Source organism: Callospermophilus lateralis, chromosome 15, assembly GCF_048772815.1.
Source record: "Callospermophilus lateralis isolate mCalLat2 chromosome 15, mCalLat2.hap1, whole genome shotgun sequence".
Lineage (NCBI taxonomy): Eukaryota > Metazoa > Chordata > Mammalia > Rodentia > Sciuridae > Callospermophilus > Callospermophilus lateralis.
In genome coordinates this window covers 24,823,038-24,837,740 of record NC_135319.1, presented here as the reverse complement: position 1 = coordinate 24,837,740, position 14,703 = coordinate 24,823,038, and the positions used below count along the sequence as shown (strand labels likewise).

Below are 14,703 nucleotides of genomic sequence, written 5' to 3'. Positions count from 1 at the left end.
TCCTTGGACAGGCTTTGCTCTGAGGTAGAAGCTGGTTTTTCAGAGGGGCACGGAGGTAGGAAAGATGGTGGAATGAGACAGACATCCTTACCCTAAGTACATGTATGAAAACACAAATGGTGCGACTCTACTTTGCATTCAACCCAGAGACATGAAAAATTGTGCTCTATTTGTGTAATACGAAAAGAATTGCATTCTGCTGTCATATGTAACAAATCAGAATAAATAAAAATTTTAAAATGCATCCTAAAGTAAGCGAAATATAGAAAAAAATTATGATACATTTCATAACGGAATATAGTATGACTGCTAAGAAGAATGAGAAAAACTACATGTCCACTGAGGTAAGACAATCTCTAAGATATCAGGTGACGAGAACCAAGGGGAGAAGGGTGTACACAGCGCTATTTATTGAAAATGAGAGGATGTATGTATGCAGAGATGTACTTATGGATGCAGTGAACATTTCTGGAACTGGTACCATTATTGCTTCTGTGAAAGTGAGGAAGTGATGGAAGGAGACTTTTTTTTTTTGTTAACCTTATATACATCCTGTTTAAATATTTATCATCTACACTCATAACATTAAAACATAAGGATGAAAAGCAGTAAAACCAAAACAGAGAAGAGCATTTGAATCAGGCTTTACAAGAAAATAGCATAGATCTCTTTTTGGCTCATGCTTACAATACAGCTAGGTCCAGAGATGCAGGAAGCCCCTTGATGGAGTTAGCCACTGAGCAGATGACTCACCTGATTGTGGCTGTGTTTTGCAAATACTTATCTGCCAGCACTGCTTTATTGCAACGGAGTCCCGACCTTGGGCTGGTTCTGAGCCTCTAACTGGACCTTCAGGACAGACACAGGCAGGATCTGGGCAGTGTCATGTAAGCAAGGGGCATAGGAGGAGTCATGAATGTGGATACCGCCCAGAGCTAGGGACCTTGCTAGATATGGAGGCCAGCTAGGCAGAAAGCGGGTGGCAGGAAGTTCTGAAAAAATTAGTTGAGGTAGGCGCAGCGTTCTCAGTGATTTTTCCTCTGGTGTTTGGAGACATGTTAAAGTGCCTTAGCAAAGTCTACTCATTTGAAAGAGGACATCCTTGTTCCAGTTTTTAGAGGGAATGCTTTCAATTTTTCTCTGTTTAGGATGATGCTGTCCTTGGGTTTTGCATGGATAGCTTTTATGAGGTTGAGGTCTGTTCCTTCTATTCCTAGTTTTTCTAGTGTTTTGAACACGAAGGGTGCTGTATTTGTCAAATGCTTTATCTGCCTCTATTGAGATGATCATACTATTCTTGTTTTTAAGTATATTGATGTGATGAATTATGTTTATTGATTTCTGTATATGAACCCCACTTGATTGTGGCACACTATCTTTTTAATATGTTTCTATATGCTATTTGCCGGAATTGTACTGAGAATTTTTGTATCGATGTTCACCGTGGATATTGGTATGAAGTTTTCTTTCCTTGATGTGTGTTTGTATGGTTTTGGTATCAGAGTGATATCAGCTTCAGAGAATGAGATTGGAAGGGTTCTCTCCTTTTCATATTCCACGAAACGTTTTGAGCAGTACTGGTGTTAATTCTCCTTGGCAGGTCTTATAGAGCTCGGCTGAGAATCGATCTGGTCCTGGACTTTCCTTGATTGGTAGACCGTAGGTGTTCTCACCACAAAAATCGAACAAAGAAAAGAAAATTTTAACTATTCTGAAGTGATAGATATGTCAGATGATTTGAGCTATTATTTCACAGCATTTACGTATAGCAAAATATCATGTTATGCAACTTAAGCGTAACTGACCACATGTATTTTGTCAATAAATTTTGTCAAAAAAGAGGGCAGTGACTATGGATTTCTTTCTTGAATGAGTAGAATTTTCTTTTTTGAAAAAAAATCGTTAAAATCTGCTTTAATTAGTTATACATGACAGTAGAATGCAATTATGCATTTTGATATATCATAAATAAATAGGGTCTAATTTCTCATTTTTCTCCTTGTACACGTTGTCAGATCACATTGCTCATGCAGTCATATGTGTAAGTGAGGTAATAATGTCTGTTTCATTCTACTAACTTTCCTATCTCTATATCCTTCCCCTGCCTTCACTCTCTTCTACCTAATCTAAAGTAACTTTATTCTTCCCTAGCACCTTGGCCCTGACTGTGAATTAGCATCCACATATCAGAGAACGCATTCGGCCTTTGGTTTTATGGGCCTGGCTTATTTCGCTTAGCATGATATTCTCCAACTCCGTCCATTTACCCGGAAATACCATAATTCCCTTCTTCTTTAAAACTGAGTGATATTCCATCAAATATTATATACCACATTTTCTTTATCCAACCTAGGTTGGTTCCATAGTTTAGCTACTGTGAATTGAGCTTCTGTAAATAAATCTTGGGCCTCCCAGGAATACCATAAGGCCTGTCTATTGCCCCAGGGTTAGCATTTACCAAGAAATCTATACACAATGGGGGTGAGTCATCTCATCGCTGGTCTTAACAAGACAGGGCCGTACACAATGGGGGTGAGTCATCACTGGTGTTGCAAGAAGGCAGCTTAACCAGCTTTTCCAGGTTTGCACAAGAGGGTGGAGAATTTCCTTGAAGGAGGGGTGACAACATAGGCATAGGCCGCTCCCCTTCCCGACTTGTCTACCGCATGTTCCAGGACCAGAGCACTTGGTGCGGGACCCAGAGGACCAGGCCAGGCACCAGAAGGGTCTAGGAGGCCATTGTCAGAGTGAGGTTTTAAGCCTTTCTCCTCCCGGGCAGTGAGAGGACTGACTCGCTGCGACCAAAGTCGATCCTCAACAAGGGTTTCCCAAAACTGGTCGCCGTACTTAGTGTGAGATTGCCCCATCTTTCCGGGGAGACCCCTACCTCAAAACTCTCTTGGCTTGGCTTGGGGATAGGAGTATCACTTTTGGTGAACCGACTTCTTAATGCCCCACGTTGGGCGCCAGATGTCGGGGGGTTTTAGCCCCACCCCACCCCACCCGCTTCCCTCCTGACCTGCATGGTCACAGAGCACGCCCTGACCATGAGGAACCAAGAAAGGAAGGGCCGACTGACCGCCGCGCCCCCCCTTCCCCAGCACCCAGCCCTTCCCCACGGGAGGACAATCAGACAAGCCAGGGAGACCAGTCAAAGCAGGATCTCAGTTTATTGAGAAAACACACACAGCTAATACAAGGCACAGGAGCCAATCAGGACAAAGGTCAGCAGGGTGGGGTGAGTTCACGTGTACACCCATCTCACTGGCCATAATGGGAGACCCGAGCTGTCCAGAGAGCTAAAGGGTTCTGAGCCTATCCTAGAGGTCGTCTGGTTTTTCCTCACAACCCAGGCAACGCCTTCTGGCTGATCCCCAGGCGCTTTCTTAGCCACAGGTGGCCCCAGGACCCACCCGGAAGAGGGCAGTAAGTTCGCTTTCCTCCTTTCCGATGCAACATGCCCCACATGTTACATCGTGCCCTACTTGTGTCTGTGTTTCCTTTTTCTTGCCATCATTGTCAGAAATTCAGGGAAGTCAATTTTGCCATTACCACCAGCAGCTACTCCCTTAATCGCGTCCTGAAACTCGACTTCTGTGGGATTCCACCCAAGAGACCGTCTCATTACACTTCCCAATTCCTTTGTTAGTCTAGTACAGTTCCATCCCCGTTCCTGTCAAGGAGTGGGAAAGCTTCTTTGAATTCTGCAATCTGCCCTTCAGTTAGCTGGTCAGCCACGCTGCAAGCCTTACCAGTTTCCGAGACTCAACCACATAACCACCGGGCTCATTCGCTCCACTCAGATCCCATCCCATCACACTTTTAAAATGTCACATAGCATGAGTAGAATTTTAAACGTCTCGAGATATCAAACACGTTTACATTTATTTTGGTTTAATTATAAGTTGTATTTATTTTGTTTCCATTTTACTTTATTTTTAATCATATATAAAATTATATAAATTTTTTTTTTTCAATTGGCACATAGTAATTGTACAGACTCATGGGGCACAGTGTGGCGTCTTTTTTTGATTTAGTCTCCCACTTCCCCCCACCCACCCTGTCTTAAGATGAGGAAGGCTTGAATTTTAGGCATTTATCGAAAACCTGTGCATGCCATGTCAATGGATTAGACCCGTTAGCCGGCACACCAACTTCCCACACAAAGCCGTCCACTGAACCAAGAGGCCCAGCAGTCTCTTGGAGAAGCTGCAGCCTGACCCGTCTTCTCCACCATCGCCCAGGAAGGATGAGACTCACAAACCCATGCTTGGGCCGGTGCTTTCCTCTTCTTCATCTTTTATTCCCATGAGTCCCAGGCCAGAGAGAGATCCATGAGGGCTCGTGGTTCCTGGCAGGAGGATGACGCAAAGGGTGCCCGGGCTCAGGCTTCGGTAGAGCCTTCCAATCTTGCGGCTCCAACGCCAGGCTGCCCTCTTTGCGTTTTCCGCCTTCGAGTTCTGCAAGGTCTCCCGCTCCGAGGGAGGAGGTCTCGCTCTGAGACCTGCGGGCCTTCTTGATTCAGGTGGTGAGCCCCTAAGCCACGCGTGCAGGTGCCTGGGGGTTAGGGCCTGCCTGCCTTTCAGCTTCCAGTCCTTGCCTGTGAGGACATGCAGGGCCCTCTGGGCGTTGCCAGAAGTTTTGAACTTCAGGAAACAGTATTTTTCCTGTCTTCCGCTTTGAGCATCTGGAGGCACGATCACAGCTTCCAGGCCACCAAAGAGGTTCGGCAGTTCCTGAGTATGTCCTAAGAAATCTTTACTAACTCCGGACAGGTAAATAGTGGCTCGGTTCTCAGAATCTAGTTCCAGCTCCCTAACGAGTGTGTCGCAGTCGAGAGTGAGCTCTGTCACAGGTCTCTGTACCTTTATGTATACACCTTCCACCAGAACGCCATTCAAGCTCTCGATGGCCAGCTGGGCAGCTTCCAGGACTTCATACTCTACAGAGAGATGAGGCTGATGCGTTTCCAGGACAGCAGTCATTGCGCGAACTGGGCCGAAGCTCCTAAACAGCCTCTTCAGAGCACTCAGGTTGCAATCTTTGCTCAGTGGCCCAGCATAGATAGTTGACATCTCTGTCCACTTGATCCGCATCCTTTTGTCCACTTCCTCAGTGACGAGAGGTGAAAAAGGCTCCAAAGAGAACCGAATAATGCTGAAGGGGTACAGGCGCACTTGCCTTCTGGCCTGCTCAAAGACCTCTCTGTTGGAAAGGCACCTGACACTTTCACAATCTTCAGGGGAAGGGAGCTCAATATCATCTGTCTCTCGGGATACAAAAAGGAGCTTCTGATGCACCGAATCGAAACAACTTAAAGCACCTCTGTAGCTGTAACTTTGGAACTTTTCTCTGACATTTCTTGGGTCTTGGGCTCTCCACAGCGCCTCCAGATTGAGTTCTGCCGTCTTCTTTGGGCCATACTTGAGGAAGAATTGAGCCAATTCAAGGGTCGCGGTAGCGTCCTCTGTGGGATCGTGACCGTCCCTTTCCGAACGTTGAATGTCCTTTCCCAAAATAGCCTTGGCTAAGAACTTTAGCTTGAATCTTCTGCCCCGCTCCCTGGCATAAAGCAACGAGGTGTCGATAACATATGGGTGGATCATGTTCAGTGCTCGGAGATCCACGTCTAAGGAGTGCCCTACCAACACCGCATCAGGAGGAAGCAGTGCTTTTAACCGCCCCTGAACGTCTTTCAGTTTCGTCGTCACCGGCTTCAGCATCTCCTCCGTGATCCCTGAATAGCAGGTGGCGTAGTCTACAATCTCCTCATCCGGTTTCACCAACTCGTCCATAAGACACGAGCCTCCTTCGGCAACCAGTGAGATGCGTGTCAGTTCTCTCCCCTTGGACGTGATGCACATTTCTCCGTCCAGCCCAAAGAGAGGGCTGTTCTCTGTCACAGACGCGTTACATCTGGTAGTTACAAAGTTCTCACAGCCGGGAGAACCTGGCAACGGAAAGTCAAATGTTCTCATTTCCTCCTCTGTCAGAAGGCATCGCAGCAAGCCCACCTTCTGAGAGCCATACTTTCGAATGACCGGGTCATTCTGCAGGTCGACCTTGGGTTTCGTACTGGCAGACGGTAAAGATCCTCCCATGGTCTTAGGCAGATGTCCAGCCCTTTGATTTGGTAGCCCGACAACATCAGCGAGAAAAGCAGATGATGGAGGAGGCAAGCGGAACTTGTGTCTGAAGGCTTTCCGGAGAAATCCAAACTCCAAATAGAACCTGTAGAAGTGGAGTTGACTCATCCCTTGAAGGATGACCACCACTGTTCTGCTCAGTTGCTTTCCGTGCAGAAGCTGGCACCACCTGGGTCTCTCAATAACGGGTTCAGCCAGAACCGCGTACTTGAGCAACTCACATAGCTGTTCGTGGGTTATTTCACAGTTTTCAGCCATTACGATGCCACTCAACCGGGCTCTCTTGGGCTTGGGCTCGGGCTGCCTGTCCACAAGATCCGAACGGGGTATCCTTACCTCGGGCGTCCCCATCAGCCAGGCGGGGACCCGTCTCCTCTGGCTGTTCAGCCTCCCCGTCTTCTCCTTCTCTGGCTCCACGATCCTGTACGTGAGTCCTTGTTGTGGAACGCTGTCCTTGGAAAGTAGAAAGCTGTCCCTGCCTGGATGCCAATCCAGCAAGAGAAAACGTTCTTGAGAAGGAAAAAGGATGGTTTCTTGCTTGACCAGCAAGGGAGAAACAATGGTTCTCACATCAGCAGGAGGAGGGGGTTTTTATAGAGGTGATTCAGAGAAAGTGAGATTAGGGAGGAGAGATCAGGTAAGGAAAAGATTAGGGAAAAGGAGAGCCCAGAGGAGGAGATCAGGGAGGGGGAAAAGAACAGGGAGGAGAAGTTTAGGGAAAAGAAAATGAGAAGATCAGGGAGGAGAAGTGTAGGGGAAAGAAAATCAGGAGGAGAAGGTTAGGGCAAAGAAGATCAGGGAGGAGAAGGTTGGGGAAAAGAGAAACAGACATGTAAGTTTCAAAGCGACAAGGGATGTAGTCAAAGCATCCAGTGGACCCCTGTTGCAACTTCAGCCAAATCTTCCCTTTGTATTCCAGCGTATTGCCTTTGGGGGACCTTTACAGTGCATTACCTTCCAGTAGTTTCATGGTTTCTTTACCCAGATTCGTTAAGTTCCAGGGGACAGGACCGTGCCCTGGGTTTCATATTTTCTCAGAATTGTGCTGTATACGTAGCAAAGACTTGAAAAAGGAAAAGAAAAAAAGCGTAAAGACAAAAATAACTAAAGGTCTTCAGTGTTTCTGTACCCCTACAATCACGAGTTCCCCAACATTACTGTAAAACACAGGGAGCAGAAAACAAATTTGACCTAAGTTTGCTAATACGTGCTTGAGGCCTATGTAGGTAAAATGACTACTAAAATGAAAGAGAGGATGACAGCCCAGCGGCTCTGGAGGCTGAGACAGGAGGATCGTGAATTCAAAGCCTGCCTCAGCCACTTAGAGAGGCGCTAAGCAACCCTGTGAGACCCTGTTTCAAGATAAAATATATATATATAAAATACAAAATATGGCTGGGGATGTGACTTAGTGATTGAGTGCCCCTGTTTTCAATTCCCTGTACCAAAGGGGGGGGGGGGAAAGGATTACCGTACAAGAACCCAGGTCTTTCCTCCTCCCAAAGTCCAGTTTAGTTTCTCTTTCATCAGAACACATTAAGGGGTACTTTGCCATTTGCCCCGTAGTGTGAATGGGTTCATTGAACTTATTGGGTTCTTTTCAGTGTGGCTTCTTAATACTTGTGTTCCAGGCGTAATGATCAGTTCAGGTTAATTGGCATATATGTCACTCACACCTGTATCACTCCTTTGTATTGGGAACGTTCCAAACCCTATCAGGTTTCCCCCTTCCGGTACTGAGGATTGCACCCAGGGCCTTGTACATACTCAGCAATTATTCTACCACTGAGATACACCCCCAATCAGCTGTTTTGAAATATTTAATATTGTTGTCAATCACAGCTATCCTACCATGCTGTGGAATACTAAAAGTCAGTCATTTCTCTTATCCAAGGGCATCCCCCATAACTATTAACCATCCTCTTGCCCTGTTCTCAGCCCTACGCCCTTTCCGCGCTCCGGTAACCACTATTTTCTATATTCTATCCATTTTATTTTAGCTTAATTATTCAGTTTTTTTTTATATATATATATATATGACAGCGGAATGCATTACGACTCGTATTATACGTATAGATCACAATTATTCACATCTCTGGTTGTAGATAAAGTATATTCACACCAACTCATGTTTTCATACGTGTAGTTTGGATAATGATGTCCATCACATTCCACCACCATTTCTAACCCCCTGCCCCCTCCCTTCCCTTCCCACTCCTCTCCCCTATCTAGAGTTCATCTCTTCCTCCCATGCTCCCCAACCCAGACTCCTTATATCAGAGAAAACACTTGGCATTCGTTTGTTTGGTTTGGGATGACTTCACTTAGCATCATCTCCTCCATCTCCGTCCATTTACCTGCAAATGCCATGATGGTATTCTCTTTTATTGCTGAGTAACATTCCCTTGTGTATATCAACAGACTGGTAGACCAATGGTACAGAATAGAGGACACGGAGACTAACCCACTAAATTACAATTATCTTCTATCAGACAAAGGTGCCCAAAACGTACTTTGGAGAAAAGATAGCCTCTTCAACAAACGGTGCTGGGAAAACTGGAAATCCATAGGCAACAAAATGAAATTAAAACCCCAGTCTCTCACCATGCACAGAACTCAATCCAGAGTGGAACTAGGACCTAGGAATTAAACCAGAGACCTTGGGTCTAACAGAAGAAAAAGTAGGCCCTAATCTTCATCATGTGAGATTAGGCCCCAACTTCCTTAATAAGACTGCTATAGTGCAAGAAATAAAATCAAGAATCAACAAATCAGATGGATTCCAACTAAAAAGCTTCTTTGCAGCAAAAGAAACAATAAGTGAGGTGAACAGAGAGCCTACAGAATAGGAGGAAATTTTTACCACACACAAATCAGATAGAGCACTCATCTATATCTATCTATCTAACTATATATAAAAATCTCTATAAAGAACTCATAACTCTTAATAGCGAAAAAACAAATAAGCCAATGAATAAATGGGCCAAAGAACTGAACAGACATTTCTCAGAAAATGATATACAGTCAATCAACAAATTTATGAAAAAATGTTCAACATCTCTGGCAATTAGAGAAATGCAAATAAAAAATCACTCTAAGATTTCATCTCTCTCCAGTAAAAATGGCAGCTCTTAAGGATACAAACAACAATAAGTTTTCGCAGGGAAGTCGGGGGCAAAGGCACCTTCACACATTGCTGGTGGCACTGAAAATTGGTGTAGCCAATATGGAAAGCGGTAGGGAGATTCCTTGGAAGCCTCATAACGGAACCACCATTGGATCCAGGTATCCCGCTCCTCGGGTTATACCCAAAGGATTTAGAAGTAGCATACTACAACGACGCAGCCACATCAATGTTTACAGCAGCACAATTCACAATAGCTAAATTGTGGAACCAACCTGGGTATACCTTTCATTAGATGAATGGATGAAGAAAATGTGGCATATATACACAATGGAATATCACTCAGCATTAAAGGAGAAAAAAAAATCATGGCGTTTGCAAGTAAATGGATGAAGTTGGAGAATAAAATGCTGAGTGAAGTAGGCCGGCCCTAAAAATCCAAATGCTGAATGTATTGTCTGATACAAGGATGGTGATTTATAATGGGGACGGGTTGTGGGGAGCATGGGAAAAATAGATGAGCTTTAGATAGGGAAAAGGGGAGAGAGGAGGAGGGAGGTTTTAGGCTCGAATTCTGGACCCCCAAAATACCACCAGAGACCAGGATCGATGTAAGCAGCAAAGAGGTGTCTGTTGCGAGCTGGCTGGGTCCTCTGGGCGCACACAGCAACTGGTGACGCTGAGAGGCCCCGAGCCCAGGGTTTGCAGCAGTTTTATACATTCTTTGGAGAAGGCAGGGACCCCCCCACAAACATCATAGCATAGCATCTCTTGGCAAATCATCACACACTGCGGGAAAATCAAATAACAACTCTAAAACGTGATTAGCACATTCACCGACGGGAACAAGTTGGGTAGTGATGATTGGTTACTACGAGAGGGGGATTCGTTTGAACTGATTGGTTTACACCAAGAAGGGTGTTCTTGATGAACTACATGGTTTCCCAACACCATAAACTACTGGGAGGGTCATGTGGCATCCCAGGTATTTCCCTGTCTCATGCTGCTGATTGGTGGCTGCTAGCGGCTTGCTATGGGTCCCCACCTAGCCTGACTGAGTCAGGGACACCTGGTCCAGCAGATCTCTCCTGTTATTTGTAGACAAACCACTTAGCGGGGTGGGAATGTGCCCCAGGAGTGCTCTGTGGGTCTTTCCAAGGACAAAGGTCATGTCCCCTCCTTGGACAGGCTTTGCTCTGAGGTAGAAGCTGGTTTTTCAGAGGGGCACGGAGGTAGGAAAGATGGTGGAATGAGACAGACATCCTTACCCTAAGTACATGTATGAAAACACAAATGGTGCGACTCTACTTTGCATTCAACCAGAGACATGAAAAATTGTGCTCTATTTGTGTAATACGAAAAGAATTGCATTCTGCTGTCATATGTAACAAATCAGAATAAATAAAAATTTTAAAATGCATCCTAAAGTAAGCGAAATATAGAAAAAAATTATGATACATTTCATAACGGAATATAGTATGACTGCTAAGAAGAATGAGAAAAACTACATGTCCACTGAGGTAAGACAATCTCTAAGATATCAGGTGACGAGAACCAAGGGGAGAAGGGTGTACACAGCGCTATTTATTGAAAATGAGAGGATGTATGTATGCAGAGATGTACTTATGGATGCAGTGAACATTTCTGGAACTGGTACCATTATTGCTTCTGTGAAAGTGAGGAAGTGATGGAAGGAGACTTTTTTTTTTTTGTTAACCTTATATACATCCTGTTTAAATATTTATCATCTACACTCATAACATTAAAACATAAGGATGAAAAGCAGTAAAACCAAAACAGAGAAGAGCATTTGAATCAGGCTTTACAAGAAAATAGCATAGATCTCTTTTTGGCTCATGCTTACAATACAGCTAGGTCCAGAGATGCAGGAAGCCCCTTGATGGAGTTAGCCACTGAGCAGATGACTCACCTGATTGTGGCTGTGTTTTGCAAATACTTATCTGCCAGCACTGCTTTATTGCAACGGAGTCCCGACCTTGGGCTGGTTCTGAGCCTCTAACTGGACCTTCAGGACAGACACAGGCAGGATCTGGGCAGTGTCATGTAAGCAAGGGGCATAGGAGGAGTCATGAATGTGGATACCGCCCAGAGCTAGGGACCTTGCTAGATATGGAGGCCAGCTAGGCAGAAAGCGGGTGGCAGGAAGTTCTGAAAAAATTAGTTGAGGTAGGCGCAGCGTTCTCAGTGATTTTTCCTCTGGTGTTTGGAGACATGTTAAAGTGCCTTAGCAAAGTCTACTCATTTGAAAGAGGACATCCTTGTTCCAGTTTTTAGAGGGAATGCTTTCAATTTTTCTCTGTTTAGGATGATGCTGTCCTTGGGTTTTGCATGGATAGCTTTTATGAGGTTGAGGTCTGTTCCTTCTATTCCTAGTTTTTCTAGTGTTTTGAACACGAAGGGTGCTGTATTTGTCAAATGCTTTATCTGCCTCTATTGAGATGATCATACTATTCTTGTTTTTAAGTATATTGATGTGATGAATTATGTTTATTGATTTCTGTATATGAACCCCACTTGATTGTGGCACACTATCTTTTTAATATGTTTCTATATGCTATTTGCCGGAATTGTACTGAGAATTTTTGTATCGATGTTCACCGTGGATATTGGTATGAAGTTTTCTTTCCTTGATGTGTGTTTGTATGGTTTTGGTATCAGAGTGATATCAGCTTCAGAGAATGAGATTGGAAGGGTTCTCTCCTTTTCATATTCCACGAAACGTTTTGAGCAGTACTGGTGTTAATTCTCCTTGGCAGGTCTTATAGAGCTCGGCTGAGAATCGATCTGGTCCTGGACTTTCCTTGATTGGTAGACCGTAGGTGTTCTCACCACAAAAATCGAACAAAGAAAAGAAAATTTTAACTATTCTGAAGTGATAGATATGTCAGATGATTTGAGCTATTATTTCACAGCATTTACGTATAGCAAAATATCATGTTATGCAACTTAAGCGTAACTGACCACATGTATTTTGTCAATAAATTTTGTCAAAAAAGAGGGCAGTGACTATGGATTTCTTTCTTGAATGAGTAGAATTTTCTTTTTTGAAAAAAAATCGTTAAAATCTGCTTTAATTAGTTATACATGACAGTAGAATGCAATTATGCATTTTGATATATCATAAATAAATAGGGTCTAATTTCTCATTTTTCTCCTTGTACACGTTGTCAGATCACATTGCTCATGCAGTCATATGTGTAAGTGAGGTAATAATGTCTGTTTCATTCTACTAACTTTCCTATCTCTATATCCTTCCCCTGCCTTCACTCTCTTCTACCTAATCTAAAGTAACTTTATTCTTCCCTAGCACCTTGGCCCTGACTGTGAATTAGCATCCACATATCAGAGAACGCATTCGGCCTTTGGTTTTATGGGCCTGGCTTATTTCGCTTAGCATGATATTCTCCAACTCCGTCCATTTACCCGGAAATACCATAATTCCCTTCTTCTTTAAAACTGAGTGATATTCCATCAAATATTATATACCACATTTTCTTTATCCAACCTAGGTTGGTTCCATAGTTTAGCTACTGTGAATTGAGCTTCTGTAAATAAATCTTGGGCCTCCCAGGAATACCATAAGGCCTGTCTATTGCCCCAGGGTTAGCATTTACCAAGAAATCTATACACAATGGGGGTGAGTCATCTCATCGCTGGTCTTAACAAGACAGGGCCGTACACAATGGGGGTGAGTCATCACTGGTGTTGCAAGAAGGCAGCTTAACCAGCTTTTCCAGGTTTGCACAAGAGGGTGGAGAATTTCCTTGAAGGAGGGGTGACAACATAGGCATAGGCCGCTCCCCTTCCCGACTTGTCTACCGCATGTTCCAGGACCAGAGCACTTGGTGCGGGACCCAGAGGACCAGGCCAGGCACCAGAAGGGTCTAGGAGGCCATTGTCAGAGTGAGGTTTTAAGCCTTTCTCCTCCCGGGCAGTGAGAGGACTGACTCGCTGCGACCAAAGTCGATCCTCAACAAGGGTTTCCCAAAACTGGTCGCCGTACTTAGTGTGAGATTGCCCCATCTTTCTGGGGAGACCCCTACCTCAAAACTCTCTTGGCTTGGCTTGGGGATAGGAGTATCACTTTTGGTGAACCGACTTCTTAATGCCCCACGTTGGGCGCCAGATGTCGGGGGGTTTTAGCCCCACCCCACCCCACCCGCTTCCCTCCTGACCTGCATGGTCACAGAGCACGCCCTGACCATGAGGAACCAAGAAAGGAAGGGCCGACTGACCGCCGCGCCCCCCCTTCCCCAGCACCCAGCCCTTCCCCACGGGAGGACAATCAGACAAGCCAGGGAGACCAGTCAAAGCAGGATCTCAGTTTATTGAGAAAACACACACAGCTAATACAAGGCACAGGAGCCAATCAGGACAAAGGTCAGCAGGGTGGGGTGAGTTCACGTGTACACCCATCTCACTGGCCATAATGGGAGACCCGAGCTGTCCAGAGAGCTAAAGGGTTCTGAGCCTATCCTAGAGGTCGTCTGGTTTTTCCTCACAACCCAGGCAACGCCTTCTGGCTGATCCCCAGGCGCTTTCTTAGCCACAGGTGGCCCCAGGACCCACCCGGAAGAGGGCAGTAAGTTCGCTTTCCTCCTTTCCGATGCAACATGCCCCACATGTTACATCGTGCCCTACTTCTGTCTGTGTTTCCTTTTTCTTGCCATCATTGTCAGAAATTCAGGGAAGTCAATTTTGCCATTACCACCAGCAGCTACTCCCTTAATCGCGTCCTGAAACTCGACTTCTGTGGGATTCCACCCAAGAGACCGTCTCATTACACTTCCCAATTCCTTTGTTAGTCTAGTACAGTTCCATCCCCGTTCCTGTCAAGGAGTGGGAAAGCTTCTTTGAATTCTGCAATCTGCCCTTCAGTTAGCTGGTCAGCCACGCTGCAAGCCTTACCAGTTTCCGAGACTCAACCACATAACCACCGGGCTCATTCGCTCCACTCAGATCCCATCCCATCACACTTTTAAAATGTCACATAGCATGAGTAGAATTTTAAACGTCTCGAGATATCAAACACGTTTACATTTATTTTGGTTTAATTATAAGTTGTATTTATTTTGTTTCCATTTTACTTTATTTTTAATCATATATAAAATTATATAAATTTTTTTTTTTCAATTGGCACATAGTAATTGTACAGACTCATGGGGCACAGTGTGGCGTCTTTTTTTGATTTAGTCTCCCACTTCCCCCCACCCACCCTGTCTTAAGATGAGGAAGGCTTGAATTTTAGGCATTTATCGAAAACCTGTGCATGCCATGTCAATGGATTAGACCCGTTAGCCGGCACACCAACTTCCCACACAAAGCCGTCCACTGAACCAAGAGGCCCAGCAGTCTCTTGGAGAAGCTGCAGCCTGACCCGTCTTCTCCACCATCGCCCAGGAAGGATGAGAC

At 44.9% G+C, this 14,703-nt stretch overlaps 1 pseudogene; it reads right to left on the bottom strand.

Annotated features, from left to right (window-relative positions):
* Positions 1-4,256: 4,256 nt before the first annotated feature.
* On the bottom strand, positions 4,257-7,116 carry LOC143381573 (RNA exonuclease 5 pseudogene; annotated as a pseudogene).
* Between the last annotated feature and the right edge of the window lie 7,587 nt (positions 7,117-14,703).